This window comes from Lissotriton vulgaris, chromosome 8, assembly GCF_964263255.1.
Source record: "Lissotriton vulgaris chromosome 8, aLisVul1.2, whole genome shotgun sequence".
Lineage (NCBI taxonomy): Eukaryota > Metazoa > Chordata > Amphibia > Caudata > Salamandridae > Lissotriton > Lissotriton vulgaris.
The window spans coordinates 485690614-485718031 of NC_141696.1; the positions used below are offsets into that span (position 1 = coordinate 485690614).

A 27418-nucleotide genomic window follows, 5' to 3' on the forward strand; every position below is an offset into this window, starting at 1 on the left:
TCACCATACCACATGTCACCTTTGTCAGTAATTGTTTTATTGCCAGCCTTCTGATTACTTGTGAATATTGACTTAAGCTTAAATTGATATGAGAAGAATCTTTTGCAAGCATATTCTAGTAGGAGTTTTGCTTTAACCTAGTTCCAACGTCATTTGATATGTGTTCCATCGTCATTTGATATGCGTTTCATGATTTAACCACTGTGTATGCTATATTTGTCATACGTTTTTAATAGGTATCAAGCAACTCTTCCTGGTTCTCTTTAATTTCATTTTTTCAAAGCAATTGGGTTCTCCCCGACAGAACCATTGTAGCCTACTATATTTGTATAATTATAGGCACAAAGACAGTTCGGACCTTATTACGAGTTTGGTAGACAGGGTTAGTCCGTCACAAACATCCCTATGGAACTTGTAGTACCCATCCGCCAAACTCGTAATCAGACCCTTATCTTAAATCTTTATTGCTCCTACTTAACAAATATTTCTATTTACAGCCACCCGGTTTTGCCCTGAACTCAACAGGCCTTCCTCAGGGCGGTTCATAAACAGATCAAAGAAAACAAATATATTTAAATATGTTGAAAACAAATAGTTTTAGATTCCATAGTTCCACTTTGATATAATTTCCACTCTAAAGTGTACAAAAAATGAATGAATGGAATGCGTGAATTAATCTCAATCAATAGTATGGGAGACCCAATATACCCTTGGAGGCTTGGGCGACGGTATAAATGGTAAAAGAGGCCTAAAAGGTTTTTTTTTATATTATACACCAAAAAAACCTTGAATTAATCTCAGCCACTGGTAATTACTTGGGCTGCTTCTCAGTCCATCATAATTTTGCTCCAATGGGTACAGTCCAGACCGAACTGCCATTCCAGGTCTTCCCTGAGCCTTAATACAAGAAACCCAAGACTCGTTTTGCCCTAGTTAGGGCTCATCAGCCAGGATTAGCTTGATTCCAATACTACAGTGTCAGCAGGACCCACTTCTGGACATACCCGTCCCACTTAGGGTGGCACACTAAAGTATACAAAAAGTGATGGATGCAGTGCATGAATTAATCTCAAACACTAGTGAGACACATGCATCCCAGTTCATTGTTATTTTGCACACCATGCCACCTCAGTTTGCGCTAATCCATATGCAAATCAGTCTTGAACCTGCTCCAATGGGAAAAGGGAGCCCAAACAGCCAGGCTAGATCTTACCTGAACCGGAGTAAAAGCAACCCCGGACCAGTTTCCTCCTAGTTAGGGCTCATCAGCCAGGTATAGATTGATTCCAGTGACACAGTTTGCACGGGACCCACATCTGGACATACTCGTCCTACTAAGGACTCACATTGTAGATTTATTGCTTTACATCTCAGAAAAGAAAATCCAAAGCACCCTTTTTTAGAAAAACAACTGCATGTATTAGTCAATTACAACCAGCAAGTACACATCCGGCTAGTATCATGAAGGCAATACCTTTCTGAGAAATGCTTCATATTCAGGGAAGTTGTAGTGAGGACGTGAATTTTCATGAGAACTGCTTATTATTAATTGACCAAATGATCCAAAGGAATTACAAAACTTAGATTTTGAGGAAGACTAAAAATAGGGAGGATGCTATCCCTAGAAAGAGCCTTGTAAGGGGTCAAAACTAGAAAGAGGAGGCTGAGGGTTGGTTGCCTTTTATCACAACATACACTAGATCTAGCAAAGAAGTGTACAGAATTCTCAACACACTTTGGGATATCCTATCCACTGTACAAGGGTTAGAACACTATTAACAAAGAAAGTCATGGGGCCAGATTTTCAAAAAAGGCACACAACGCATCGCAGCACCCAAAGAGGCTGCTCTGCATTGTGTGACAGGAAGGGAGCAAGAGAGCACCATATCTACAGACATATGGCTCTCTTCTCCTCTTTCCCTAGCACCAGTGCTAATTTGGCTGCTGTGCGCCAGGCACACACCTTTAACACCATAGCCAGAGGGTGCGTGCATTAGTCTAGCATAAGTTTTGTACAGGCAGGGGGGGCCTTCCTGTACAAAATACTATGCCTAGCAAGGTAAACCAATTTTCCCAATGTGTATGTGTTCTGGACAGTGCAGCATGCATGCATGCAAAGTTGGAAAACAGAAGAGAAATCAAAACATTTCTCCTGTTCATGTCTCTTTTGAAGTGGCGTTCACTTTTAGTGCTACACCCTGTTAACAATTGTTTGTAAGAAGGGTTTTGTAACAAAATGCATGGGTGGCAGCAAGAGAATGTTCTAGTACCACCCATGTAATGTCCCCTTGGTGCTAACTAAAGCAAAGCTGTACTTCCCGGTCGCCTTCCATTACTTACAGGGTGCTTTCCGGCTCAAAAAGAATTTTGCACTGGAAAGTAAATTCAGAAATAATATTTTGTGCTGGTTAGTGCAACTTTTGTGACGCTAACCCAATGCAAAACATTTGTAAATCTACCCCTCTGTGATGTAGTAAGCTCCCTTTAGGGTCTACTTTGGTTCGCCCTTGTTTTAGCCTAATTGCACAGCCACACATTTCACATTTATTTTTGTGACATGATATTATTTTAGAAATACGCTGTGCAAGTTATTATTCTGTTCTTCCTATTGGGATTCACACTGAACATTTCCTACAAGGTTGAGTAACATAGTGCCCCATTTTTCTGTCCTCAGTAAAACAACAGTTTCTAACATTTTAAACAAAACACAGAGGCACAGCTGCTGTTTTTCAACAGAGCACTTCTTATCATATAATCCGAGACTTGCCCTCTGGAAAATAGAGAGGAAGATTCTAGCAGAGGAAAAGAGCCTTGCGCAACCTGAGATACGGACTACCTAAATGCAAATGCCAAATTGGGGTCTGGTGCTAATCCCAGAGATCACTGCTATATCACTGTGATGAGGGTAGGCTTAGATAGATATATCATTTACCATGGTAGGGATTTTCATTGTATACAGTTTGCTCATAAAACTAATTACTCTGGACAGTTGTATATGTTTTCTAATCACAGCACTGTTGCTTCAGAATAGAGCACAATAGTTTCAATAACTATTGTAAACTTTCCTTGTGTTTTTCTTTTATTATGGACATGCATGAGTAAGAGAACGAAAGTTGATGATCTGTTTCCAGGGTCCACTGGGAACAAGAGAGTTGTGTTATAGGTTGCAAATTCACCTGTTACTCTGAAAAGGTTAGGAAGACAGGTGAGGCACTGTGAGCTAGTCGGATTTGGGCCCATATGTACTGTTGTGTTATGGTGACTTAGCCCTTACATACATACTGATGTTATGTGATCACAGGTAAAGTTCTGTTTCCAAACAGAATACCTGCAACAGTGACATATAGAAGAGGGTGTATGATTTAAAAAACGTGTTATCCCCAGTTTTATTCGACTGATTTGCAATTCCAAAAGTACATGGCTACAAAGTCAGTCCTCAGGTTTCCACACATGTAAATGGTGTATGAACAAGGTGACATCTTTTAAATTTACCACAGTCTGGGAATACATGATCAGATACTTCATCAATTGCCATACCAGGTCTGTGGTATATGTCATTCTTTGTGGCTGTAATAAGATCTGTGTACTTTGGAACAGTATGGACCCGGAGCTCTGACTTATTGAAAATGAACTCTCTTTTAAAAAGAGACTCAAGACTTGGTTGTACCCCTAGATTCATGTGTAAATATCTTTCTGTCCTGTTTCGCTTCAGCGCTGGGATGCCCAAGGGTAGCTATGCGCTTTATTAATCCCTAAACCTATGTAGGTAACCCCACTAGAGAGCTGAGATATCAGGTCCTTGGACATGCAAGGAGATACAGAAATGGTGATGCCACATATCCGCTAGTGTCACACAGTTGTGACATTAGAGACAAGCAGTTGTTTCTTTTTCAAAGGATTGATGGAATATATGGTGATCCAAGACGTGGTGATTGGGAACTGCTGTTGAGACAGTGTGAGGCAAAATAGATTTACCGCTTAAGAAATGTGAAATATGATCTGAATATGGATCAGGAATTTCATAATTATTTTTAGTTTATTGCTGGAAAATGGATTGGTGCAAGTTACAAAGGGCCTTTATACATGTCACTGTTATTTGTGGGACTATATATGAGCTTGGAATATTGTTCTGTGACTATGGATTTCCTGAGTGATTGATTAACTGTCTAATGATGGTTGCCAATTTGGTTTTACCTGAATGGACCATAAGAGGGCGAGACACTATAAGGATCTGAAACGTTTGTTGCTTTGGTTGTGGGATTGTTGTTGGAAAGTCAGGATGGGAGGTGATTCAGTCACCTCCTTCTATCACTGGACTACCTTGATACAGTATCAGCTTGACTAACTAATCATTTAAAGATGGTGGTTACTCTGAACATTAATTCATGGGATGTCTGCCATTATATTGCTAGTGGTTGGTTACGTTTTTATGCTGGTTTGTATTTGACAGGGCCCAGGATACAGTGTCATGACTTACCTTATGCATCTAAGGAGACTGTAGGTGGATGAGGCAGTATTTATCTGTAATGAAGTGTAGAACTAGTATTTGGTTACTTTACGTAGGTCATTGTAAAATGGCCAGTGTTTTTACATTGTTGACATGCAGATGGATGTGGATGAAAATTTTAAGGTGCAATGTTTCTGGTTCATGAGGTATTATTAGATGGTTCATGTGGTATTATTAGCTGGGGAACACAATATGACCTTTAATCAGTACACCATTGCAATGCAACAATGTCCTATTACCACTGCTAGTGCAGGTATGTAAGCCTCTATGACCATGATAGGTCTCTCTAGTAGAATATCTTTGATGGCCTTTTTAAGAGAGCAATAATGTGACCTTCAGTTTTACTGTTGTACAGGTTGTGGTAGGCTCTAGCAAGAACTGGTGTTTCAATCAGCTCTGTGAAAAACTTTACTAAGATGGCCACAACCAAGGGAAGGTTGTGGATTGAAATATGTAGAAGTATTGTTTTCAGGTGTATGAGGTACTAATAGTTGGGGAATCCAAGATTACGCTTAACCAGCACGATATTATGACATGACGATGTCCTGCTATAACTGATAGTGCAGGGAAGGATCCTGGTACTTCCCAGATAGGTTCCTCGAGTAGACTATCTTTGATGGCCTTTTTATTAGGTAGGTAATCTAGATGTAAGTTTTCTCAATGCAACAGTTTGAGGGAGGCTTCAATAAGTCTGATGTTGGATTGGTACTCTTATAGACTCCACTAAAATGGCCACCTCCAGAGCATGGGTGATGCTTTCAGATGGTATCGGAATACTATAATTTTTATATGTATTATGCTTCGTTTGACCTATTCTATGATCCTTTATTACATTAGCATTCTATAGGCTGTTGCGTGCATTTCCCTGGATAGCCATTGCTATGGGAATACTTGTTAATCCCTGAAATTATTACACTGTTGTGATTTCTCTTTGTATGAGTTGGGGAACGCTATGGATAAAGGGAAAATTTTATTCTTGAATAAGTTTTTTTAACAATGGTTTGAGTTGAACGTATGATATTAATTAATGTGTAATCAAAGGATATGCTGCTCATTTAAATATGTATTGTGTTAAGTTAGGTATGTTATCTCTCCATCAGTTTGAGTTCCAGTGTGCAATCAAACTTCATTGGCTTTGGCTGGAAACAAGAGATCAGCGTTTACAGATAAGCCGCATTGGGAGTCATGTAACACCTTTCCAAGACTGCAGACAGCATATAACGCTATATCATATACAAATGAATTAATTTATAAAATCTTCCCTCTTCTTTGTACATAAGAGCATTTGCCATTGTGTATCATAATTTGTGAATTCTAGCTGATAATTTGATTTGATGTTCAATGCATCAGCTATTGGTATTCTAAATTTTAGATAACAATATGCTATCGAACATATAGATATTACATTTCAAAATGTAGTCACATTGTTCACAGGGGACTATGTGATTGTCTAAGGGCTCTCTCTATACATTTGAATACAAATAAAAGAGCCCTAATTGTTTGCAGTATACACATGAGGTAAGCTCCTAAATATGGAGGACATCTAATGGGATACCCAGCTCTAAGATATTTTGCATGGTGATGACTTTTATATATAAACCACCAACATGATGGAGATCCTGCATCTGCTAACCAGGAGTTGGAACGTGACGACATGTTAGAGAGCCAATTACTCAAACCGGCACTCTCTGATACAGAACATCCGAAAGCGGTTGATGAAATGGGCTGAAAAGCAAACCGAGGGGCTCCATAATCAACCACCCAGTGACATGACAACATCGATGAGGCATGTTTCTCTTCCCATTTAAGAATGGAAGTTTATTAAAAAGACTCAATATTGCAATAAACAACTACAATTTGGCAACAGAAAAACAAAGAAACAGGCACTCCAAGATGGCGGCGTAAAATCAGGAGGGAATGCATCACAAAAGCAGTCCCTCCTTGCTGAACACTGGGTAGGAGGATCCCAACAAGGCTTTTTAATGAACTGAAAAACACGAACTTCCTGAATTACCAGACAGCATCTGAGGAAGTCGGAACAGACGAAACGCGTCATGCTGTACGTAATAAAGGACTTCAGAACCCCATTGTGTGCTCCGTGAGTGTTCCTGAAGGAGAGACACATTTGCTCAACCATATATATATATATATCCGAAGAAACAAAGCAGTGTCCTGCTGGGATCCTCGCTCCCATGTCAGGTGGCGCAAGTAATTCGGCAGACCACAAGAGCCGAATCAAGTAATAAATCCAGGGTTGCCTCAAAGCAATGAATTGCGCACTCAGGAATCATTTTCGAAGGTGATTTTATTATTCACAGTTCGCACGCTACGCGTGTGACCAAGACACAAGTTGTGTCGAAACGCGTAGCGTGTGAACTGTGAATAATAAAATCACCTGTGAAACGGATTCCTGAGTGCGCAATTCATTGCTGTGAGGCAACCCTGGATTTATATATATATATATATATATATATATATATATATATATATATATATATATATATATATATATATATATATATATATATATATATATATATATATATATATATATATATATATATATATATATATATATAGTTAGGACCTAGTTGCCATAGGAAATTTCGAACATTCTATTGGGAATAACTTTGGCGCCGATTGAGGGAGCTGCCTGCAATTTTCCTTACATTTGCCTCGCTGCGCTCCGCTCCTTCCCTGAAAGTTTCGGGGGGATTCCCCAAGCGGGGGCCGAGAAAGAAGGGGGGTCCCAAAATGTGTTTTCCCCATGGTAATTTCCATAGGGACATTCTGACAAGGCTACAGCTCGAAAGGCTGAACGGAATTACACCAGATTTGGCAAAATGGTAGGGACTGGTATGCAGCAGTGCCTTTTGTATGTTTGGTGTAAATTCCTCCAGTAGGTTTTAGAAAAATTGAATGTGAAATGTAGCCCAATGCAATTTTCCATAGGACCTTTAGACACGGCTACATCCTGAACGGCTGAATGGAATTACACCAAACTTGGCAAAATGATAGGGACTGGTATGCAGTAGTGCCTTTTTTATATTTGGTGAAAATCGCTCCAGTAGTTGTTGAGAAAATTGAATTTTCCCAAATTATATATCTATATGTGGAACACCGTGAGTGCTCGTAAGCTTACCGTACTCTATACCTTCCCGAGTATGAGCTGCATGCTGATTGGCTGCCACTGTCTGTCAACACTCCAAAACAGAAATTGTTGGCAGCCATCTTGTTCCTCAGTAGACTGAGGCACAGGAAAGCAGAAAAACAAACGTGTAGAACTCAAAAAGGGGCAGGGTAGAAGCACCCTGACCCCCTAGGCCTGCTCAGAGGGTCCCACAAGGCCCCCCTAGGCCCAAAAAAAATATTTATTTTTGGGGGAAAATCGCAGGGGTACGCGCACCGTACAGAGTACAGTAAGCTTACAGTAAGCTTACTGTAAGCTTACTGTACTCTGTCCGGTGCACGTACCCCCGCGATTTTCCCCCAAAAATAATTTTTGGAGGGGCCTTGAAGGACCCCCTAAGCAGGCCTAGGGGGTCAAGGTGCTTTTACCCTGCCCCCCTTGCATGTTGTGCTCCTTTGTTTCACTGCTTTCTTGTGCCTTGGTTCTACCGAGGCACAAGATGGCTGCCAACACTTCCTGGTTTGGAGTGTTGACAGGTAGTGGCAGCCAATCAACATGCCTTTCACAGGAAAGCAGCATGCTCATTGGCTGTCAATACTTCTAACCAGGAAGTGTTGGCATTCATCCTGTGCTAGGTAGACTGAAGGCACTAAAGAAGCAGAAAAACAAACATGTAGAATGCAAAACAGGGGGCAGGGTAGAAACACCCTGACCCCCTAGGGCTGCTCAGGTGGTCCCACAAGGCTGTTAACATATTTAAACGTTATCCGCTAATAGAATTAGCATTTAAAAAACCTTGCAAATTCACTGAAAAAACCATAGGTTTCAGGCCTTATATAGTTAGGAATTAGCATTTAAAAAACCTTGCAAATTCACTGAAGAAACATAGGTTTCAGGCCTTATATAGTTAGGAATTAGCATTTAAAAAACCTAGCAAATTCACTGAAAAAACATGGGTTTCAGGCCTTATATAGTTAGGAATTAGCATTTTAAAAACCATTGAAATTGCTCCTATATAGTTAGTTGTACTAACTATATTTCGCGCACCCGCAATCCACTGCTGATGATGTCACATATTACATCATTCATGACATGGTCAGTGACATCACTGATGACATCACTGATGACATAATTCATGTGATAATATGATGCACCTCCTTACACCCTAATATAACCTTTGATACACCCAGTGTTAAATCCAGACTACCATTCTTGAAACCATTGACATACCAATACCAGTTACTACATACACACTCACTGATTGCTAGGTTTACACACACATCCACTTATTCACCCGTAGAATCACTCATTCATACAGTCACCCATCAATACAACACTAACATATGCACTCATACCCCTATACAGACACTCACACACTGCCACTCATCCATGGAGTTACTCACACACCTAGTCAGTCATGCAAAGAATCAATCACACTTCCATGTCCTCAACTATACAGTTATACACACAACACCTTACTTATTCAAACATATACTAACACATACTTACTCTCTTATACAATCACTGATACAAGTGCACAATGATCTATACAGCCACTCGCACAATCACTGGCTCTCATGTATAGTCATTTATATATACCAACTCTCACATGCACTGTGTTTTACATATGTTCTTACTTGGACATGTAGCACTGAGATATCCATTCACTCACCAACACACACATGCACACAGTTAACCGCCCATACACCTGTTCCACATGCACTCTTGAACCCATACACCTAGTGAATCAACTGCTCACACATCTATGCACAGAGTCACACACCTCCCGGCCACCCACACACATTCAGTCTCCCATACAAATACTTGGGCAACCAATCAATAACCCATATAGCCACTCATATAGCTACTGATCAACACACACAACAGCTTACACAACAACAGACATACTGATGCACACATTCAGAGAGTTTAGTCACTAACCCATGCAATCAGTAAGACAAAATTAATCGCTCACTCATACAGTCAGTCACGCACCTACTAAATCCTTCATCCAGACACTTATAAATGCACTCATTCTTCAATATGTAAAACATATTTAAACTTTACAGAAACATACAGTCACTTGATGATGTCATCAGTGATGTCATCAGTGATGTCATTTCAGATGTCATCAGTGATGTCATCAGTGATGTCACTGACCATGTCATGAATGATGTAATATGTGACATCATCAGCAGTGGATTGCAGGTAAGCGAAATATAGTTAGTTCAACTAACTATATATGAGCAATTTCAATGGTTTTATTAATGCTAATTCCTAACTATATAAGCCTTGAAACCTATGGTTTTTTCTGTGAATATATATATATATATATATATATATATATATATATATATATATATATATATATTACCTACTGGCGGTCGTCAGTAGGTAGTTATAGTTAGGATTGTTTTCTATAGGAAATCTGCAACATTCTATTGGGAATAACTTTGGCGCCGGTTGAGGAATCTGCCTGCAATTTTCCTTAAATTTGCCTCGCTGCGCTCCGCTCCTTCCCTGAAAGTTTGACGGGGTTTCGTCAAGCGGGGGCCGAGAAAAAAGGGGGGTCCCAAAACGGGTTTTCGCCATGTTCATTTCCATAGGGCGGTTGGACTCACTTTTAGCCCGAACGGCTGAATGGATGTCCACAAAACTTGGCAAAATTGTAGGGACTGGTAGCCCGGTGTGCTTTTGCTATGTCTCAAGATATGTGCTCCAGTGGATTTTTAGTAATTTAGGTTCAAAAAAATATATATATCTGGGCTGAGCCTAACCACACATCTGATCTGATTGGCTGTCAGCACTTCATCCAAGAAGTGTTGGCAGCCATCTTGGGACCAATATACATGAAAGTACCTCATTAAAAAGCATTGTAGTTAATAGAGGGTTTTAGGACTTTAGTTACATTATAAATCATTTGTTGATGGTAGCATACTCATTTTAGGAATTGTGGTGTGTTCTAAGGTGATTTTACCATGTGAAAAAGCCTTCTGCTGTGATATCATGAATCATGTTTGAAAGAAAACTAATATCTCATGATTTTCCCACAGTGGTTTGGAAGGGGATCTATAAGCTAAACTGAAAGCATATTCTCTGTAAATTCACATTATCTTTCTCAGTCATGTGAGAATGAAGTCTGACATTCTTAGTAAAACATGTACATCCAACAAGGACAGAGACTGTCAGTTGATTCCTTTGTGTTCTACTGTAGCCGCCTAGAGTGTTCTAAAGAACAACTAGAGCTCTAACAGTCCTACTTATTACAAAGGTATAGCACACCTGAAGCCATCGTGATGGGAATAAAGTGGTAACTCTTAAAACATTTAATTTAAAAAGGAACAAAATGAGGGGGTATATTATGCCATAGAAAGTATTATTAGTGCTGCAGAAAGAAAAATTAGGGCACATTTTGAGTGACTTCTCAAATCCTCTTCTATTTCATTACAAAATTCTGACATGCAGTCTCCCAAGATGGCCACCAGAGACAAAAGAGCCCAAATGTAGCCCAAATATCACCCAGATGTAGCCCAAGTATAGCCCAATGACAGAATGTCCCAGAGTGTTCTAAAGAACAACTAGAGCGCTAACAGTCCTACTTATTACAAAGGTATGGCACACCTGAAGCCATCTTGATTGGAATAAAGTGGTAAGTCTTAAAACATTTAATTTAAAAAGGAACAAAATGAGGGGGTATATTTTGCCATAGAAAGTATGATTAGTGCTGCAGAAAGAAAAATTAGGGCACATTTTGAGTGACTTCTCAAATCCTCTTCAATTTCATTAAAAAATTCTGACATAGAGTCTCCCAAGATGGCCATCAGAGACAAAAGAGCCTAAATGTAGCCCAAATATCACCCAGATTAAGCCCAAGTATAGCCCAATGACAGAATGTCCCAGAGTGTTCTAAAGAACAACTAGAGCGCTAACAGTCTTACTTATGACAAATGTATGGCACACCAGAAGCCATCTTGATTGGAATGAAGTGGTAAGTCTGAAAACATTTAATTTAAAAAGGAACAAAATGAGGGGGTTTATTTTGCCATAGAAAATATTATTAGTGCTGCAGAAAGAAAAATTAGGGCACATTTTGAGCGACTTCTCAAATCCCCTTCTATTTCATTAAAACATTCTGACATGCAGTCTCCCAAGATGGCCACCCGAGAAAAAATAGCCCAAATGTAGCCCAAATATCACCCAGATGTAGCCCAAGTATAGCCCAATGACAGAATGTCCCAGAGTGTTCTAAAGAACAACTAGAGCGCTAACCGTCCTACATATTACAAAGGTATGGCACACCTGAAGCCATCTTGATTGGAATTAAGTGGTAAGTCTTAAAACATTTAATTTAAAAAGGAACAAAATGAGGGGGTATATTTTGCCATAGAAAGTATGATTAGTGCTGCAGAAAGAAAAATTAGGGCACATTTTGAGTGACTTCTCAAATCCTCTTCAATTTCATAAAAACATTCTGACATACAGTCTCCTAAGATGGCCATCAGAGACAAAAGAGCCTAAATGTAGCCCAAATATCACCCAAATGTAGCCCAAGTATAGCCCAATGACAGAATGTCCCAGAGTGTTCTAAAGAACAACTAGAGCGCTAACAGTCTTTCTAATGACAAAAGTATGGCACACCAGAAGCCATCTTGATTGGAATGAAGTAGTAAGTCTGAAAACATTTAATTTAAAAAGGAACAAAATGAGGGGGTTCATTTTACCATAGAAAGTATGATTAGTGCTTCAGAAAGAAAAATTAGGGATCATTTTGAGTGACTTCTCAAATCCTCTTCTATTTCATTAAAAAAATTCTGACATGCAGACTGAAACATGCACTTTGAATACCAGCAGCAGACTTCCCTGGTGAGCAGTAGCTTTACTACAGTGATCTAATGAGCAACTAGAGTGCTAACATTCAGAGTTTATGGCAAATGTGTGACACATCTGAATGCCTTCTTGATGGAACCAAAGTAAACAAGCATTGAAAATGCAATAGATCTCGCCCTCGTTTAAGTTAAAGCCATTCTGTTTGTAATGAGGTGGCTTTTTAGCTTTGCTTTTATTAGTGTTTTTTAAACTTTCATGTAAATAACATGCATCTGTATGCATATATGTATATATATGCATGCATTTATATTTGTATTTATGTAGATATACAGATTATATATGTTTATATATGTATGTATGTAGAGCGTATGTTACTGCATCCTTTTCTTTGGGATATATATATACATACACATACATATATATAAATGCATATGCATATATATGCATATATATGTGTATATGTGTGCGTGTAGAGAGAGGTAGTGAGGTAGAGGTGTAGAGGTAGAGAGGTAGAGGTAGAGAGGTAGCGGTAGAGAGGTAGAGACTTGTAGAGAGAGAAGTAGAGAGAGGTAGAGAGTAGAGAGTGAGTAATAGAGAGTAGAGAGTGAGTAGTAGAGAGTAGTAGAGAGCAGTAGAGAGAGTAGCAGAGAGTGAGTAGTAGAGAGTAGTAGAGTGAATAGTAGAGCGAGTAGTAGAGAGTAGTAGAGAGTGAGTAGTAGAGAGTGAGTAGTAGAGAGTAGTAGAGAGTACGTAGTAGAGTGAGTAGTAGAGAGCAGTAGAGAGTGAGTAATAGAGAGTAGTAAAGAGTGAGTAGTAGATAGTAGAGAGTGAGTAGTAGAGAGTAGTAGAGAGTGAGTAGCAGAGAGAGAGAATAGTAGAGAGTAGTAGAGAGTGAGTAGTAGAGTGATTAGTAGAGACTAGTAGAGAGAGAGTACTAGAGAGTGAGTAGTAGAGAGCAGTAGAGAGTGAGTAGTGGAGTGAGTAGTAGAGAGTTAGTAGTAGAGAGAGAGTAGTAGAGAGTGAGTAGTAGAGAGTAGTAGAGAGTGAGAAGTAGAGAGTGAGTAGTAGAGAGTAGTAGAGAGTGAGTAGTAAAGAGTGAGTAGTAGAGAGAGAGTAGTAGAGAGTGAGTAGTAGAGAGTAGTAGATAGTGAGTAGTAGGGAGTGAGTAGTAGAGAGAGAGTAGTAGAGTAGTAAAGAATGAGTAGTAGAGAGTGAGTATTTGAGAGTAGTGGAGTAGGAGAGAGTAAGTAGTAGAGAGTAGTGGAGAATATTCCAAAGTTTGGCACAGCACCACTTGCACAATAAGTCCAATCAAATCATATCACTTAGAGTCCTTATTGAAGCGCTGAATCTTGGTGTATATTCAAATGCTTTTATTTTCCTTAAGTTTATGTACCACAGCCAGCCGAAACGTTTCCTTCTGTACAACAGAACTTCTTCAGGGCATTCTTATTTCCTTCAAGTTATGTCGGTATCCTGTTGTCATATAACTAGATATTTCTTCCAAATGTTAGACGAGACGTAAGTACATTCTTATTCAAAGTGACTAGGTATCAGTTTTACCCACACAATTCGGGCAGACTTGAGTAATTTATAGCATCCTCAAAGTCAGTCTTTCAAAAATTCCTAAGTATAGGACATGATAATCCAAATCCAAATGTTTCTCAAGAAAAGTCATTTTCAATCATTCGGAATATCGGTGTTTGGGCAGATATAACCCAGGGACCCCCAGTATGCAAGGGGAATTAGTCCCCCGTCTGCAAATGCCCCAGTGGCCTGCGTTGCAGAGAGGTGTAAAAAGGGGCATAGCCTCATTACACCTCTGTGCAATGCAGCCCCCTGGTGCACACTGGAAGTTCCAGGTGGGCTAGTTGGCCCCCTGGGACCCCCAGTATGCAAGGGGAATTAGTCCCCCGTCTGCAAACGCCCCAGTGGCCTGCGTTGCAGAGAGGTGTAAAAAGGGGCATAGCCTCATTACACCTCTGTGCAATGCAGCCCCCTGGTGCACACTGGAAGTTCCAGGTGGGCTAGTTGGCCCCCAGGGACCCCTAGTATGCAAGGGGAATAATTTCCCCCTCTTCAAACATGCATGGGGGCCGCGTTGCAGAGAGGTGTAAAAAGGGGCGTGGCTTCATTACACCTCTCTGCAATGCAGTCCCCTGGCGCATACTGGAGATTTCCTGGTGGGCTTTCAGGTCTTATATAGTTAGGAATTAGCATTAAAAAAACATTTGAAATTCACTGAAAAAAACATAGGTTTCAGGCCTTATATAGTTAGGAATTAGCATTTAAAAAACCTATGAAATTCACTGAAAAAACCATAGGTTTCACACCAGTTATAGTTAGGAATTAGCATTTAAAAAACCTATTAAATTCACTGAAAAAGCCATAGGTTTGACACCAGTTATAGTTAGCTGGAAATTTTACTGACATAAAACCATTGAAATTCCCACGTTATAGTTAGTTGGACTCACTATAACTTGCGCGCCTGCAATGCACTGCTGATGACGTCACATATTACATCACTCATGACATGGTCAGTGACATCACTAATGACATCACTGATGACACCATCCTTGTGACAGAGTGACAGACCTCCTTTCAGTGTAATGTAACCCTTGAAACACATATTCAAAAATAGAAACAAAATTTTTTGAAAAAATAGAGATACCCATACCAGTTACAACAACCAATTCAGTAATACCACCATCTATATACACATCCACTCATTCACCGACAGTTCTATATAGTCACTCATACATATATTCACTCATCATATGTAGTGAAACACCTATACATCCTGTTACACACCGACAGTCATCCAAAAGTTACTCACACACATAATCACACATGCAAATAAACTATTGAACATCCATTTATTTGCATATACAGCTATACACACACTACCACCTTACTTCTAAGGAAACTTACACACACTTACTCTCTTAAACAATCACTTATAGAAACACATACTTATTTAAACAAGAACTCTTTCAATCTCTCACTCTCACATATACTCACTTATATACATCAATACTCACATATACTAGATTAAAACATATGTAGTTACTGATAAAGACACTAGTGAGACAGTCATTCACTCACTAAAACACACATATACACACTCATCCACCCATACAGTCCTGCACATATGCTGTCTTCAAAACACATAGAAACAGTGAGTCAGTCATTGATGCATTTATGTGCTAAGTAACACCCCCACCAAACCATACAGACACTCATACTGATACTAAAAAAACATCTAATAACCCATATACACACACATGTAGCTACTCACCAACCCATGCAGCCACTTATACACAAAGTGAAACACTGATACAAACATTTAAATATTTAAACAATACTCTCTAATATATGTATTCACCAAGATACACTTAATAAGCCAGTTAACCAATCAATTTTTTTTTAAAAAAACATCCATTAGGACACTTATTTAAACACGTATTCTTCCATCGACCTTTACATATACATATATAAAACATATTTATTTTTCAGAAAGACACACATTCAATGGATGGTGTCATCAGTGATGTCATGAGTGATGCCACTGACCATGTCGTGAGTGATGTAATATGTGACGTCATCAGCAGTGCATTGCAGGCGCGCAAGTTATAGTAAGTCCAACTAACTATAACATGGGAATTGCAATGGTTTTATGTCAGTAAAATTTCCAGCTTACTATAACTGGTGTCAAACCTATGTTTTTTTCAGTGAATTTAATAGGTTTTTTAAATGCTAATTCCTAACTATAACTGGTGTGAAACCTATGTTTTTTTCAGTGAATATATATATATATATATATATTCTAGATATTAACTGTGACATCCAGGGACAATGTGTTATATGCCAACAGAGAGTGGTAATTGATCAGTAATTAGGGGTGAGTGTGACCTATGGTATGGTCCATAATGATGTAAAACCGGGGTCTTCAGCGTTGAAAATTATGTTTTGTAGCTGTTACAAGGTATGTTATTAGGAGAATTTGGTATCTCCTCTTGAACTGCAACTTGATGAAGTGAGTAATAGAGACTTACTTTCTTTAACACCATCGCTGCTAGTGATATTTTGCTCCTGTGCTGGGATTTTCAAAAGTACATTGTGTATGACGAGCTGGGCTCGTCATCAGCCTGGTAGGAGGCTACGAGCCCAGCTCGTCATGAGCCTGGAGCCTGGCAACTGTGTTGCCAGAAGGAGGGAATGGCTGCTGCTGCTCAAGGCAAGGATTCTCACACAGCACCTCGCCGAACCCGCTTCGCGGGTCCCGCTTCGCCGTCGTCTGCCCATCCAAAGCTTGGCCCCTGCAGGGTGAGTGCGCGAGCGACAGGGCTGCGAGCGTGGGACCGGGACTCACTCTCCCAGGAGTCCCGGCAACCCAGAGGCCAAGTCACCTGGCCCGCTCTCCCTGACCGCCCCGCCCTGCATTGCTTCAGAAAAGGACTCCACCTCTGCTGCTGTTTGGGACGCCATAACAGACTTTCACTGTGTTGCCAGAAGGAGGGAACGGCTGCTGCTGCTCAAGGCAAGGATTCTCACACAGCACCTCGCGGAACCCGCTTCGCGGGTCCCGCTTCGCCGTCGTCTGCCCATCCAAAGCTTGGCCCCTGCAGGGTGAGTGCGCGAGCGACAGGGCTGCGAGCGTGGGACCGGGACTCACTCTCCCAGGAGTCTCGGCAACCCCGAGGCCAAGTCACCTGGCCCGCTCTCCCTGACCGCCCCGCCCTGCATTGCTTCAGAAAAGGACTCCGCCTCTGCTGCTGTTTGGGACGCCATAACAGACTTTCACTGTGTTGCCAGAAGGAGGGAACGGCTGCTGCTGCTCAAGGCAAGGATTCTCACACAGCACCTCGCGGAACCCGCTTCGCGGGTCCCGCTTCGCCGTCATCTGCCCATCCAAAGCTTGGCCCCTGCAGGGTGAGTGCGCGAGCGACAGGGCTGCGAGCGTGGGACCGGGACTCACTCTCCCAGGAGTCCCGGCAACCTCGAGGCCAAGTCACCTGGCCAGCTCTCCCTGACCGCCCCGCCCTGCAATCCCATCACCTCCATTGACGCCTATAAAAAGCGACGAACACCGCTGCGCGGGAGCGCGCGGGAGCGCCCGGGGCTAAGCCCGGGCAAAGGGCGGGCCCTCTGTGGCCCTCAGAGGCCAGAAGAGGCCGGGCTGGGCCACAGACTTTGGTCGAGTACTTCTATTCCATCTCTGCCTAGATTCCCTGGGTATACGGGTTATGTCCACTCGTAAAACTAGAAGTATGGCTGTGGCTGTTGCCGGCGCCAAAAAACTGACCGGGACCTTGGACGACTTTATTACCCGCACTCATGCATTAATCGATGAGGGAATCATACTCATGGACAGGAGAGTATCACAAGACCTGGCCATGGCCAAGCGCTCATCACTGGGCCTGATAGCACAGGCTCAGACACCCAGCACTGACTCTCGGCCACAAATTCAGGCCCTAGTACATAGTCATGGTGAAAACGGGGACATGGATGCCACAAATACTGTCCTGGACCTGGAGGCCTCACCCAATCTAAACCTCCTAATAGAGAGTGGAACACAACCTCTTGAGTCAAATACTTGTGATACTACTGCCGCTATTAATGAGAGGGGCAGGATTGAAGGGGCTGTCCCTAAGCAAAAACATAAGGGCAATAAACAAACTACTTCCAAACGAAAGAAGGCCCAGATTCCCCCCAACCCCCCTAACGGTGATAAGCTCCCAGATGCTCCATCCTGCCCAACAGGAGGGTCACTTCCAAATAAGATCGGTCTACCCTTGAATCTTCTTGATGACACTTTAATTGACCAAAGTCTGGAGGAAATTTTAGAGCTTAGTGCTGATGTTGGAAATTCACCCACAGTGCCACCACAGGTGGAGGTTGGTGCAACCACTAGTAACTCCGCGATTTTTAATATGCTTAAAATAATGTTAGAACCCATAGAGGCTAGACTACGTTGCCTGGAAACTGTCCTAAAAAATATACACAAGGACATAAGTGCACCCAGTTTTACCTTAAATCACAAAACTCCCCAGGCTACTAATCAGACTAAATCATCTAAACCCCAGGCGACTGTTAACAAACCTTTGGAGACCAATAAAGTGGCGAAGAATCGCTGTAATTCTTCAAATCAGACTGTCCCTAATACTAAGCCTCCTGTAGCAGAGAGAACTAAGAAAACCAATCCCGCCCAAACACCCTCCAATAATAACCCAACTCTTCAGGTTGCATCCAGGGATGGCCTATCCCAGCCTGCTAACCCTGAAGCACCTGATAAAGTGAAATGTAGGGCTCGAAAAAATATTCACCTTCCTCCTGATGCTTCTCCCTATGTGGTGATTCTCACTGGGGTCACTGAAATCCTTGCATCAGAACAAGAGTCGTATCAGGCTTTAAAAAATAAAGTATGCCATTGGTTAGCCAACAACTATCCCCTTCCGCCAAACATTCCTTGTAACATCCTGATGATAGAGAGAGCTCCATGGGTAGGAGATAATAGGAAAAATCTCCCAGGGGATTGTGTAGTGGTTACCTTCGAGAACACCGAGGTCGTAGACTTTATTTGTAGTAGTAGGGCTCCGAGATACCAGGCGAGCACGGTGACTGCTAGACCACTTTCATATTTCTATCTCCCACAAAATCAAGTCGACAATCGATGGAGCTGGTTTAAGGGACCTAACGTCCGTAAACCCAGACAGAAATCCAACTTTCCCTGGGAGTCACAAACCCCTGGTCGAGAGGAGGGTTGGGACGGGGGATGGAATTTGGCTAGGAACAGAGGAGGCAGACCACCGCAAGGTGGCCCTTTTTTTGGCCCGCATTTCTTTCAACCCTATCATTACCCCCAACAGCTAAATGGTCCTGTTAATCCCCTGTATCTCCCTATGGCGAATCGCTTTGAATGTCTCTCAAACACAGACTGGGTTGACTGACATATACAGGGCTCCCCAAAGGGAAGGGGACCTCAGACCATCTTAACTTCTCCCTGTGAGGTAGTGACAACAACAGACCCGCCCATAGGTAATCTTCCTTCTACCCCTGATAAGAGTCTGGTGGAGCTTGAGAGCCAGAGTATACCTATTCCCCCCACCGATCCTTTGGCGCCTTGTAAAATTCTCACCTGGAATGTGGCAGGTTTAAGTTCAAAGGCTCTAGACCCTATATGGCAAGGGTTTGTAAAACAATACGACATTATGGGATTTCAAGAAACATGGGATACCACAACAAACTTTGCACTGGATGGCTTTTGCAGTTTTTTCATTCCCGCAGTTTCTGGTGCAAGAGGAAGAGCAAAAGGCGGTCTATTAACACTGTGTTCCTTGGATCTGGTAGGAGTATTTAAACAAATAGAAACCGTATCCGCGAACACGCTAGTCGTGGAGTGGACCCTACCTGATTCCCAAACTTTTTTATTGGTTAACTTTTACAACTCAAAGGAGTCCTCCTGTGTGAATGAACATTTGACTTTGTTATTAAATTTCTTGTCAGCCTATAGATATGATTGCACCCCTGCCCCAGAGATGATAATCCTGGGTGATTTTAACATTCACCCCTGCGAGGGAGATTGTCTTAATGATAGATATGGGGGCCTACCAACAGAAGCCATTCCCCACTTCGTGCATACAATGGAGGGTGAGTGTCTTGAGTCTCTCTTAGCGAATCTAAATGCATTTGAACTTGATCAAAGTAAGAAGGATCCCAGAGCCCCAACTTTTGTGGGCAAAGACGCCAACACCATCATAGATTTTATTTTTGTATCATCTGGGGTTTTGGCAAAGGCACGCGAGTACACGGTGGTCACTGCTAGTTTCAGTGATCACAATCCTGTTCTCTTGTTGCTGGATCTAGATTGCTTTCGGACCCGTATATCGACAGACGTGGTAGCCCCAAAGGACTTGAAGACTAAAGACCAGTAAAGGCGACTAAAATGGGAGCAGGTAGTTCCCGAACAATTATTCCAGTTACTCGCCCAAGAGTCCGAAGCCAACATGGCAGTGTGCCTGGATCCAACTGCCCGGGGATCTGAGGTTGTGGCTGCCTATGAGGAGATTTGTGCAAGGATCTCCAAGAATTTGGAGTTAAGGTCTGCTGGGCAAAGGAACAAGAAAACTTATAAATGGTTTAACAAAGAATGCTCGCAGAAACACACTGCCCTGCTGAAAGCCCTAAAACAAAAACCTAGGGACAGGCTTTTAGTGGCTAATCTAAGGAAGGATTATAAAATCGCAGTCCTCAATCGTAAATCTCAAATTAAGGAGGAAGCGTGGGAAAATCTATTATCTTTGGATGTTTTGAGAGATAGTAAAAAGTTCTGGGCCACTGTTAACCAGCCTTTTTTTCCGAAGATGGGAAAACTGACATGGATTGTGTGATAGAAGATGGCAGATGGTTAGGCCACTTCGAAAATATCTATGAATCCAGAGCATCTGGTTCACCTGATAGTGCCCATGACTCTCCCAACTTGGTAATGGAATTCAGCACCTTGGAGGTCGAAAGGGCGATTAAAGACACAAGTAAACACAAGGCCCCCGGCCCTGATGGGGTCCCTGCAGATCTCTATATCCAATACCCTCAATTTTGGTCAAAGATATTAACAAATGTTTTTAACGCTATACCCACAGGTGGCTTCCCTTCCTCTTGGTCCACCTCCATCATCGTGCCTATATTCAAGAAGGGGAACAGGGGGGATCCGGCCTGCTACAGGCCAATCTCCTTGCTGGACTCTGCCGTCAAGATCTTGGGCAGAGTCATCTTGCAAAGGCTCGGGGATTGGCTCGAGGAGAGCGGGATCCTGTCGGACCTACAGTATGGCTTCAGGGCACACAGAGGGACTATGGACCAGTGTCTTAACCTTCACCTTATTATTAGTAAGTACACTGTGGTGAAGGGGGGGCTTCTTTACTTAGGTTTTATGGATCTATCATCCGCCTTTGATTTGGTCAACCGCTCAAAACTGTGGATTATTTTGCGTAATATGGGTTTGGACACAACTCTGGTCAATTTTTTACACGATCTTCATTTAAATTTGTTTGCTTCTGTTAGGGTGAACAGGGATGGGAGGTGCACAGCGAAGTTTAAGTCCGGGAGAGGTGTTAGACAAGGTTGTATTCTGGCACCTCTCCTTTTCACACTGTACATCAACTCCCTGGGGAAATCATTGAACTCAGTCACCCCGGATATTCCACGTATGGGGGGGGTACCTATCCCGGTCCTCCTCTACGCGGACGATGCGGTTCTCTTAGCTCGGACTGGCACAGGCCTCCAAAAACTACTAGATCATTTTGGCCTCTTTATGGAAGCACTGGACCTTAAGATCAACACTGCCAAATCTCATGTCATGGTTACTGGTTCGCGAAAGAAACACACGAAGATCAGGTCCTTCAGCTGTAACAGCTCACCAATCTCCAGGGTCCCTTTCTTTTGCTACTTGGGCGTCACTTTCGATGAGAAAGGAACGTGGGGCGCACAAATGAGGCTAAAACAGAACAGAGTTACCAGATCCACCACAGCCCTTCTGCATTTCGCCAAAAGATTGGGCTGAAGACCCATGGAAGCCATGACTCGTATCTACAAAGCTAAATGTCTGGCAATTGCTTCCTATGGAGCTGCCATATGGGGCTATGTTGCAAGCCCAGGTATTCAAATCGCAGAAAACAACTTCATACGAGCCTTGCTATCACTCCCAAAATCATCCCCTATACATACAATTCATAATGAAATAGGCCTGGGTCACGTCACTGACCTCCTAAAAATGTCCCCAGTGTTATGCTGGGTTAAAACCTGGACAAACGAGGAAATCAGCCTAAATCATTGTATTCTTAAAGACTGTATGTCTCTGGAAGAAGCCGATAACATCCCGTGGCTGGCGTATGTTAGAGCGGCATGCGCGAGGCTAGGACGTCCAGAAATGTACTCTCTGCCACATAATTTAAAAAAAGAGGATGTAAAATGGGTCAAACTGCATTTCCAAAATTTGTTGGAGGGTGAAAGGGAAATGGTTGAACTTGGCAAACCAATGGTACGTTCACTCTTCCAACTTTCTTCAACTACAGCCATGGAACCTTATCTGAAATATGTCACCAAGCCCTATCATCGCTTTCTACTTATAAGGTTCAGATTCAACGTAATACACCTTGTGCTTGGCTCGCAGTCAAAGTGGGGCTCACCAGAAAATTTACCCCCCTGTTCCTGTGATTGTTTTTCTATACAGGACACCCTTCACTTAGTCATGCTCTGTGAACATTACCTGGTGGCTCGGAAAAAATTCCTGGTCCCTATCCTGAAAGATCTGAACTTTGTCCAGGTTCGGCCAGCTTTATTATATTTACAGATGCTGAGCTCGGTACAGGTCACATATGGGGTTGCCTGTTTTCTGGTAGCAGCTGCCAGACAAAATAAATTAAGAACTGCTGGTGGAGAAGTGTGGCTCAGGGGTTAGAGGTGGCAGACCCGGAAGCTGAGATCAGCCCTAGACCAGGGTTCAATTCCCCGCCCCGACGGGGGTTGGGCTCAATAATTCAACGGACTCAATAATTCTCGCTCCGGTGCCTACTCGACTCACGGGTTCACACTCTGCGACTCTGGGCAATAGCTTGCTTAATCTCCACAACGGCCCCTCGCGGCGGGATGCCTGGCTTTCACCTTGTGGATACCCTGCCGGGGTATCTCACAGGGGAATACCAGGACGGGTTCCCTAAGCAAGCGCATAGATGCCTGCGATGTGGGCGATTTGCGCTATATAAATACATGTACATTTACATTTACTATGAATCACCAAATTTGATATTTGCAAATTTTGTTGGAATCTACATAAACATGCTGAAATGGACACTTACCACAACTATCTTTCTTTTTTAAACTTGGTAAATTTTTAACAAAAAATCTTTACTGTGTTCTTATGAAGGAGTTGCAATCTTTTTTCATACATGTTTATTTGTATTTTAACTTGGTATCATGTACGATGTTCTGCTTTTATGGTTTTAATTAACCGAATAAAGTTTCTTTGACTGACTGACTGATGAGCCTGGAAGGGGTTAACACTTAAATACACTGCAAATTGAACAGGTCCAGAAATTACATAATAATTTTTCGAAAAACTGAGCATTTCGATCATGTATGGTTTGTGCTGAATTCTTTTCATTGAGAACTTAACATAAACGTTATATGTCCTTTTGTAATTGGAAATTTCATCAATGTGCCCACAGAGTCTTGCACCATTTGTTTTAAATACATTTGTTTCCAAAAAGCTATTTATTAACAGCCCAGAGGAAGTACAATGAGTTGGAGATGAAACACGTTTGCTATTTATCAAAATAACTGTTAAGGTTCTATAAAGATTTTATTTTACGGGACTAACTGTCTTCGTGCCTTTGATGATACAAACACATCAATTTATATATTTGGACCTGGTTTAGAATTAAGGACTATAAAATTCCTTGGGGAAATGAATTAAAAAAAGATAAATATGTTACATGCTCTGGTGCGCCACTCCTGCTTTGTGTATTGAATGTAATACTATATCAGTGTGTTGGAATGGTTAATTCAGAGAGGCGGTCACCCAGGATTTGGAACGACATCAGAGTGCAGCAATATACACCACAAACATTCAAGCTTGTGTTAATTGCTGCAAGACAATTTGCTAATAGCTAACTTTGGTAAGACAATACATTATTATGCCCTCCTCTTCCCTCATCCATTTCCCTCAACCTACCTGTTCTCCTAGATACACCTTGTGGATTAGATTAGAAAGCTGAACACACCCCTACACTAGGTGCAGGCACTTGGTAGCTACTGGGCAAGCACTTGGCTGGACCTACATATGAGCCTAAGAGTCTGAGAGAGGGTCAATTAACTTCACCACCAGCCTTTGCAAGACCCCTCCCCCCAGGGTGTCTCAATGTCGAGGCTATGGGCAGAGAGGGCAAGGCCAATTGCCTGTATGGGCCTGTTTGGGCTGGGGAGGGCAGAAGAAGGCTAGAAATGCTCTACATTGAACAATTTACACACAATCAGCAGCAAACATCCACAACACAACCATGCATACAAACTCATAACAAACAAGGTCACTCCACCAAACACTCACTCACCAAATGCTATCCACTCATATAACACACTCCTACATGCCCTGCTACCCCTACATTCACATACTCCGAAACAAACCACAACTCTATACTTCAACAAAATCATAAACACTAGCACTTGGCTAAAACCTCACAATGTATGTATCCTCAATCTAACCAGCACACTCAGTTTCCAAACCAAATCCTTCTACTGCTCTCTGCCAACTCCTAATATTCTCCTTACACCCCCTCTCAACCCCTTCTTTAACCCTCTATCATACAGCTCCACCACACAACTCTCCTCTTTTTGCCACACAAAAGCAATAACAACACTCTTTTAATACTTTGCTCCAACAATAAGGACAAATCTTACCCCTACCCAGCCATCAACCATCGATTCAAACTAATGTTCACCCACTCTCACAGTCCACACTCTCTTCTCACACCCAATCCACCCCTTCATCATCCACAACTTACCAGTCCTTCACTTTCAAATCCTACACCTCAAGTCACTACCAAAATATTAGATACAACTATCAAAAGAAAACATAACCAAACACAATTAGAACATTTATCTTACCCATTCAAAAACATCAAACCATCACAAATACCTACATGCATCCACTCTGCTCCCAAATACCAACATAAATAGCACATATTCAAACACATCTCTACCTCACAGATTTAACAGACAATTAACAGATCAATCTATAAACACGCAACAACACTCACAGACATGTCTATCTACTATTGCAGAATTAGGAGCCATAAAACATGACCCTCATGCTCCACCATCACCCCTCACCCATACACCTTCCACCTTCAATTTAAGTAAAAGAGAGCAACTCCACAACACTTTTCATAAGATTGCATGCCCTTGTCTGTCACACAACAAGCTTACCTTTCTCACCACCACCCATATGCATCCCAAACAAATGTCTTTTAAGCCTTTTGGCTCTTACTGCCTTACTGTGATCTTGACTCCTTCATTTTAAATTCCGCTCCAAACCAAATAAGTGAGAGATCGATTCCATCGTTTAACTTAGCATATTTCTTTGGATTAAATTGTTGAGATAAATGTACGTTAAATAATACGCTATGTACCTCAGTTAATACAAATTCCTTCACAATGCGTGTGCTTATTAGTTACTAGGAGATTCATCCCTATACCTTAAATCATAATTTTGTGTTCCATATTCTTAACTAGGTTGTTTGCCCTCCTCCTCGGTCCTGATGAAGACCCCGCAGCAAGGGCTCAACCAATCCCTGCACTAATCAGAGGGTCGAAACGTCGACAATTGCTCACTTGTCAATCAACTTCACGCCATCAATTGTTTCATTCATAGGCAAATGTGAAGTATGATCTCATAATGTTTCCACTATGAACCTTTGGTCCACCATACTGTATTTGAATAAGAATTACAGTTTTCCTTAATTCGCTGATTTTACTGTCACTCATTCCTTTTCACTACCTTATCCTCACCTGATCACTCTCCCTTACCTTCCCTACTCCACTTGGGGCACTGTACAACCAACTGTACTGTTCGATTAACTCTTGTGTATATTGAGTATACCCAGTCTCATTGTGATTAAAACAATGTTGACTCATTCATTGTTTGGTTATCTATTTATTTCTATTGTTTAATAATGTACTTTGCATAGACACTGGGATTCCCTCCTCTCAGTACTTAGTTAACCCAGGTCCCAGTGACTTTCTTTGGGTAACCCCCTAGTTCATACCCCCCTTTGGAAGAAGATGGCATGAACAGGAACAACACTATTGCTGTCCTGCAACAGTTAACTCCTTCACCAACATCACCAATAGCACAGCATTTACAACTTCAAAAACCAATACACACTCTCCTTAAGCACAAATGACATCACGTCTCAAAAACATTATTTTGACAACTGTTTAGATAAATGCTTGTTCCATTTCAAAAACCAAATACCACATTTTAGACCTACTTACAGACACAGTACCTGAGCTACTTTTTTATAACTGAATCATAGCAGGGGGAAGACATCACACCAGTATTGCATGAAGCAGTTCCACCAAGCTATCACACTGTGACATAAAACTTCACAGGCAAAAGCCCAGGCAGCTTAGCCATCATATTTAAGGAAATAACAAATCTCACCAAAGGTGAGGATGGTTGTTTACAAGGTTGTGAGATCCTCCTTTTCAGATGCAGCCCTACCCCAACCTTTTTATGTAACTTACTTCTTCTTTAACACCTTGACTGCTGCAGCAATTTTCCTTGGATGCTGAACTCCTTGAATACCCATTGTACATGACGAACTCAGCTCATCATAAGCACAGCTCCACTGTGCCTCATGACAAGCTGAGCTCGTCATGAGCATGGAAGGGGTTAAAGATCACCACCTAGCAATGGAGCATTCCCAGACATATTTCTAGACACACTCTCCTATCTTCTTACAATATGTTCAAACCTATGCATCCTTGGTGACCTGAACATAAGGTCTGACAAACCAAATATGCCACACCCCAGTACTATTCTCATTGGCCTAAACATATACAGCCAACAATAGCTCATTTCCAATCCCATACACATTGCAAGGCCACCATACATGTAATTGCCAGCAACTCTGACATAGTAATTTTCCAAAGGGTTAGTCCAGTCACGTGGTCAGATAACTATCTGGTTGCCTTCCAACACAAGACTCCAAATTTCGCCCAAGCTAAACACACCTACATTGGAACAAGATGTCTTGGGAGGAACTAGAAAACAAGCTTACCTCCTAGGAATATGTGGTCACAATAAGTTCTGTATAAACATTGTATGGACAGCTCCATGAAGCTTTTGATCTCTTAGTGGTACAAAGAACATCTACACATAACAAAAGAAAACTTGCCCC

General features: G+C 41.8%; 1 protein-coding gene across 2 annotated transcripts in view; it reads right to left on the reverse strand.

Moving 5' to 3' along the window:
- SLC5A7 (solute carrier family 5 member 7) overlaps window positions 1-27418 on the reverse strand; it is a 382470-nt gene that overhangs the window by 5987 nt on the left and 349065 nt on the right. The window lies entirely within an intron of this gene.